This window comes from Pan paniscus, chromosome Y (genome assembly GCF_029289425.2).
Source record: "Pan paniscus chromosome Y, NHGRI_mPanPan1-v2.0_pri, whole genome shotgun sequence".
In the NCBI taxonomy this organism is placed as follows: domain Eukaryota; kingdom Metazoa; phylum Chordata; class Mammalia; order Primates; family Hominidae; genus Pan; species Pan paniscus.
In genome coordinates, this window is record NC_073273.2 from 17820819 (window position 1) to 17828473 (window position 7655).

A 7655-nucleotide genomic window follows, 5' to 3' on the forward strand; every position below is an offset into this window, starting at 1 on the left:
AAGGGCGACATAACACATCCCTAATTTTGCATCTGTGTTCAAAGAAACAAAGGAAAACGTACAACAAACTACACAATTTACTCTCCTATTGAATTTGCTTTAAGCATGTGCGGCTAACCAAAAGCACCAGGCATCTTGCAGTACATGTAAAATTTTATTGTGAAAATTTTAAGGTAGATATTACATCTAAACACTTTTCAAATAGCATCAACAAGTATGAAATTACTTTGAAAACAATTCCTTTTCCTTTGAATACCTCAAAAAATTCATGGAGGAAGTCAGTATCTACCTCTCTCCACAAAACCAACATGTTTCTGTCAGTAATATGCAGGTAACGATGCAGAAATAACATTTCAATTTTTGATTTGCAAACAAGGTTTGGTATGCAATAACTATTATTTTGAATGCTTGCTTTAATATCTGCTCGAGTCTCCTTTTTCAGATCGACTCTCCCCACCATCTACTATAGATGCCACATAACTTGAGCTACCATATGCTTCACGAGGATCAGGGTGCACCCTACCCAGAGAAGGCGGATTCCTTTGGTCTTTTCTGCAAACATGCTCACGATCACAATAATGAAAATCACCACAGCTCCTTGAGTAACTCTCCCAACTTCTGCCGTATCTATCTCGTGTATTACTATATGCATGGCAGGTGCTTCCACCATAAGACATCCGAGGCCCTCGTGCGGATGGTGCATCATAAGAGGTCCCTGCAGGGTTGATAAAATAATATGTGGGACTACATTTAAACATTTTTACTGCTATCATTAAAGCATGAATTAGTTAAAGTACTATTTGGAAATATCTGCTTTCCTCCGCCTTTGTTGACAGGATATTAATCAAGTCTTCAATAGTCAGAAGGTTTTATTTAAGAGAAGTGTAAGAGTAGTATTTTGCAGCTTAACAAACTTAATTCTAAAGTAAATGCTCAGTCACATTTTCTTAACGTTAACTGAAGTTCTCACCTTCATATCATTCCCTAGGCTTTATACTGATAATGAGTACCAGATAAGCACTGTTTATTTTATTATTTGTGCACAATGATGCAAATGAATAAATATGTTTCTGGGATGATCAAAAAAAAAAAAGAATACTCAATATTTAAACATGTTGCATATGTCCTTTACAATTTTCCTTAGAATTTCATTAAAATAACAATCCGGTCTATTAAATAAAATTCTGTAATTTACAAATCCATCCTGGACCCTTACCGTATCCCTGAAATGCATCTCTATAAGAACTTCCACGTAGATGTTCAGAATGATCTCTACCAAGGGCCTCACCGTAGCCATCGTGATAACTAAATTGAAAAAAAAAAGTCTTTTCAATTTCCGAATGAACAATTTAAGAAATCCATTTGATAAATCCAGATAACATGACAGTACCTATATCCTCTAGAGGAATGTTCATCCCAACTAGAATGACCATAATCACGGTATGCATAGTCTCTAGGTGGTGGAGTATAATCCCTGGTTTCTCGGGAACTTGGACTATTTCTGCGTGCACAAGTTTAAGCAAGGAATGTTAAATTGTCAACTTGCAGTATCCAAAATAGAACTACATTACAACTTAAACACAGTTAAATTGCCAACCATCTAAATAAAATACCCACAGATCCCAAATGCCCAAAATGCCCAAATGCCCAAAAAGCACATGAAACAGATACTGATAATCAATGATGCAGGAAATGCATTTCAAATAAAAAAGGAGCTTCCACACTTCACACACACACACTGGAAGGGCAATAAATTTTCAAAAGCAGGAAATAACAAGTGTTTGAGAGGATGTAGATAAAATGGAGCCCTGACACAATGTTATTTGGAATGAACAATATAAGAAATCTATTTGATAAATCCAGAAAAAGTTACAGTATCTATATCCTCTAGAGGAATGTTCATCCTGCATAGAATGACCATAGTCTCAGTATGCCTAGCCTCTAGATGGTGGAGCATAATCCCTAGTTTCTCGGGAACTTGGATGATTTCTCTGTGCATAAGTTTAAGCAACAAATTTTAACTTTTCATCTTCTAGTATCGAATACATGACTAACTTACAACTTTAAATTAAAAGGCCAAACATCTAAATAGATATTTCTCCAAATAAAATAGGCAAATGGCCAAAAAGCACAAGGGACAGATACTCATATTCAGTGATTCAGAAAATGCATTTCTTTTTGTTTTATTATACTTTAAGTTCTAGGATACATGTGCATGATGAGTTAATGGGTGCAGAAAATGCATTACAAATCCAAAATGAGATATCATATTTCACACACACAGATGAATGGCAATAAATTTTCAAAAGCAAGAATTAACAAGTGTTTGAGAGGATGTAGATAAATTGGAGCCCTGATACAATGTTAGTTGGAATGAACAATTTAAGAAATCTATTTGACAAATCCAGAAAAGGTACAGTACCTATATAGTCTAGAATAACTTTCATGCCGACGAGAATGACCACAATCACGGTAAGCATGGCCTCTAGATGGTGGAGCATAATCCCTAGTTTCTCAGGAACTTCGATGATTTCTGTATGCATAAGTTTAAGCAACAAATTTTAAATTTTCTACTTCTAGTATGTGAAATATGACTAACTTACAACTTAAACAAAATTAAAAGGCCAAACATCTAAACAGATATTTCTCCAAATAAAATGGGCAAATGCCCAAGATGCACATGGGACAGATACTCATATTCAGTGATTCAGAAAATGCATTTATTTTTTTTTATTATACTTTAAGTTCTAGGGTACATGTGCATGATGAGTTAATGGGTGCAGAAAAAGCATTTCAAATCCAAAATGAGATATCATATTTCACACACACAGATGAATGGCAATAAATTTTCAAAAGCAGGAAATAACAAGTGTTTGAGAGCATGTAGGTAAATTGGAGCCCTGATACAATGTTAGTTGGAACGAACAATTTGAGAAATCTATTTGACAAATCCAGAAAAAGGTACAGTACCTATATCCTCTGGAATCAGTTTCATGCCGACGAGAATGACCACAATCACGGTATGCATGGCCTCTAGATGGTGGAGCATAATCCCTACTTTCTCGGGAACTTCGATGATTTCTGTATGCATAAGTTTAAGCAACAAATTTTAAATTTTTAACTTCTAGTATCCGATATATGACTAACTTACAACTTAAACAAAATTAAAAGGCCAAACATCTAAATAGATATTTCTCCAAATAAAATGGGCAAATGCCCAAGATGCACATGGGACAGATACACATATTCAGTGATTCAGAAAATGCATTTCTTTTTTTTTATTATACTTTAAGTTCTAGGGTACATGTGCATGATGAGTTAATGGGTGCAGAAAATGCATTTCAAATCCAGAATGGGATATCATATTTCACACACACACACTGGAAGGGCAATAAATTTTCCAAAGCAGGAAATAACAAGTGTTTGAGAGGATGTAGATAAATTGGAGCCCTGATAGAACGTTAGTTGGAATGAACAATTTAAGAAATCTATTTGACAACTCCAGAAAAAGTTACAGTACCTATATCCTCTAGAGGAATGTTCATCCCGATTAGAATGACCATTATCACGGTATGCATAGCCTCTAGATGGTGGAGCATAATCCCTCGTTTCTTGGCAACTTGGATGATTTCTGTGTGCATAAGTTTAAGCAACAAATTTTAAATTTTCAACTTCTAGTATCCAATACATGACTAACTTACAACTTAAACAAGGGTTTCTGTTTCTCGAAGCAGCTGGTGGTCTCTGCCTACCACCACTTTGAAAAGATGGTTTCTTGGCTTGTTCTACTTTTATTGCTTTTCCATGCAAAGACTAGAGGTATTAAGGGTACTATCAATAACACTGGCACATTTATCGTAAGCGCATTTTACAAACATTTTTACATCAACTGTAGTTCAATTCGAGGTATTTTCTCTCAAAAGGAACTATTTTTCCCTCCTAAAATGAACACATCTTTCGCAGTGCCACATTTGAGATAGTTACTGAGCACATGCCTTCCATTAAGGGATCAAACACAAATTCTATTTTTCAAATTCCTTGAAAACTCCTCCATTATTTAAAAAAAAAAACTCAAACATAGGAAAAAAGATTGACCCATCACACATTCTATGGAAGAATGTGGCACATCTCTTTTTTACAATATATAATCCACTTCATCTTTGTATTCACATCACTGATTTGAAAGTTGCAGTGTCCCAACAAAACTTGTGTCATTAAAAAAAAAATGAGCTTACTTTTTCAGACAGATTAGTCGCATTACTCATTATGGGTTGTTTCTTGTTGGATTTGCTAACACTTACATAAAATGTCCCCATATGATTTACAATTCTATATTGACTCTAAAAATGTTTCTGTAAATGTGATCCTTGTTTGATCTCATTAAGTTTTCTTGCCTTACTCATTTCTTATATTGCCTTAGACGTGCCCTTAAAAAACGAATCTTAATGTAGTACTTCAGGTAATTTCTCAGAAATGCTTAACTATCCTAATTAATTTCATGATAACGTTTTTCACTGTAATCTTTTCTGCAGGCCACAGCAATTTTTGAAAACAGTTCTTATGTATATGTTTATGTATATGTTTTAACCACACACGGGGTGGTTCCCTCCTGTAATCCCCTTGGGAGGCCAAGGCTCTTGGATTGCCAGATGTCAGAAGTTCAAATCCAGCCTGGTCAACATGGTGAAACCTCATCTCTACTAAATATTCAAAAATTATCTGTGTGTTGGCAGGTTCCTGTAATCCTAGCTATTTGGGAGGCTGAGGCAGGAGAATCTGTTGAACCCGAGAGGTGGAGGTTGCAGTGAGCCAAGATCACGTGACTGCACTATAGCCTGGGTCACAAGAACAAAACTTTGTCTCCACCACCTCAGCCCCCCCAAAAAAGCATCAAATTTACATAAACATAATTATCTTGAAAGCCAGCATAATTTTAATTTAATTGTAGACATCAGTTTCAGACATTGTTTATTTTGGAGAAGTGATTACAGAAATCTGACAAATCAAGGCCTGATGAGAATATTTAAATTAACCACACTCCAGAAGCCCAAAGCTGAAAAGCTAAGGTGTTTCTGATATAATAGCCCAAATTCTGCATTTCCTCTCTATTGGACAGTGTAATATTGCACATATGAAAAACAAAGGTAGTGTTAAATAAAAACTGGTGGAATTAAGAAGAGGAGTCATTGCTTAGTGAATTAAAACAACACACAAATTGAGAAGAAAAGACAGTGATAGAAAATACCTTGTCTGTTGATTTAATTCACAATAATTTTCATTTTTGTCTATTAGCATTAAATAGTACCATTAACATAATATCATTTTGTATATTGTCTTCTAACATGTAAGTGGTTTTTATTTTGTATATTTGGAAACCTGATCAAAGATTCTTTATACATTTTATTTTTTCCCAAATTTGCTACCTAATAGCTACCTAGTGCTAGTTGCCTGAATACCTCTCACTAAGTAGTTTGTCTTTTCCTATTAATTTTAATATGAACTTGGTATGTATTTTATTGGCATCTTTACTAAATCTACAGGTGTTGAAGTTGTTCAGATTTCAGTCATGGATCCTCTTGGGTTTTCTCAAGGCTAAAACACCCTTTCTATGCTGACCATTAAGAAATTCCCAACTTCAGGCCAGATCTTTGTTCTGCCTTCAGACTTGGCATATCCAACTGCATGCCTTACATCTCCACATACCAAAACCAGACCTTCATTTCATCCCAAAAACGTGTTTCCTCGTACAGTATTCCACTATTTCAGAAATTCACAGCACCAAATACCCTGTATTTCAAGCTAGAAATGTAGAGGATGATCCTTGAGGCAGCCTTTTCTCAATGACTCTTCATCATTTACATCCAACTCTTCACAGGTTGTGTGTCCTCTCTGAGAATTACAGTCTTAGTAAATAAAGAGTGGCCACTAAGTAACCTTCAATCATCCAGTTTTGTTTTGTTTTTTTTCAATTCACACCAGTTTCTCTACAGAATAGCTGGAGCTCTGCAATGTCAATGTTGGAGTAAGTACCATTCTCTGCCAGTATTACCATTTTATTTATGATGAGATAAATGATCCTTAAAAATGCCCACACAAATCTATACTAAGTAACACAATTAAATGATGTCTTTGTTTTACAGAAAAGTACAAGGCAAATAGAATCAATTGTTATTATATGATCTTTATAACTATACACACAGGTACTAGATATTTTAGACCCCACTTCATACATCTGAAATTTGGCTCTCAAAATCATTAACTTCTCTTACAGTCTAACTTCAGATTGCAAAACTACCTCTTTCCACAATATTGTGCTATCTCCCTTTAAGGACCAGCCGGGGAATCATTAAGAATAAAAAATATAATTTTCTTCAACATCTCCTAGCTGAGCCAAAATCTAAATTTTCTGTGGAGATGTTGCTATGCACAATTTTGCCAAAACTTTTACAACTTTAACCACAGCCATGCTTCAGTGGCCTACCTGTTCATCCAATACCTGCACGCATGCTTTAACATACAAAAATTTGAAAGTTAATACGAGTATTAATTCTTATCATTATAGACAATGACATCTGAAGACGCTTTCCAATCTTCCTTGTGTATATGATATTCAAAATGTCAGTACAGTCTCCAAAATGTCAATGTAATCTTAGTAGCAGTGGATCATTACAGAAGATAATTTGGCCACAGTGGTCAAATATTTTTGTTAAATACTGCTATTTTATAGCCATACATAGCATTAACTGACCCATGTTGTATAGCTAGAAAAATTATCCTAAATTAAATGTTCAGAAATAGGTTTCACATATTTTGCTAAATTGCAAACTAACAGGTTAATTACTACCATGAAGTGCTAGACAGTTGTAGTACTTACCAAGAATGAAAAAGAAGATAGGGTGATATGAATTGAGAAGGCTGCAGTTAGGAAAAGATAAGATATTTATTCCTGACACCTGGCTCGATATTCCTTGTGTGTGGCTTATTTTTGGGTTTTTTTTTTATTTTTGTTGTTCTGTTTTTGGTTTTTGTTGTTCTTGTTTTACTTTCTCTTATGTGTCAGATCAGAGTTTCACAAACATCCTCAAATAATTACATGGGTCATAAATAAAATATATACCCAGAAATTTGTAGCTATTTTCCTTCGAAATCCTGGTTCAGTCACCTGGAATGAGACCTGGAGAACCAGTAATTCTCACGAGTATGCTAAGTGATTATTACCAAAATGACAATTGTAAAATATTTAGAAAACCGTACAGGAACTAGGTAATCAACATTTAATAATTGGTTCTTACTGTACGGGTAAAGGATTTTGTTGAAATGACTATTTAAATGCAAGTTTTATTAAAAAGATAGAAGTGAGCACTTCAGTGCTTTCTAATTAGTATCTTTAAAACATGTTTTGCTAAAGTGGCAAAATAATTTTTTCATTTGAAGTTAGCATTTTAGCCTCAAATGACTTCTGAGTTAGCTTTTTGAAAGTCTTCAGATGATAAATTCTAAAAACTATCTTGGTTGTTTATAAAACTCCAGAACATCACTAAAACATATATAAATAAGAACACCAGTATCCAAAATAATCAAAATAACTCATACAAATGTACAAGAAAAAATACACACAATCTAGCCCAGTAGAAGAAAGAAGTACAGGTAAGTAA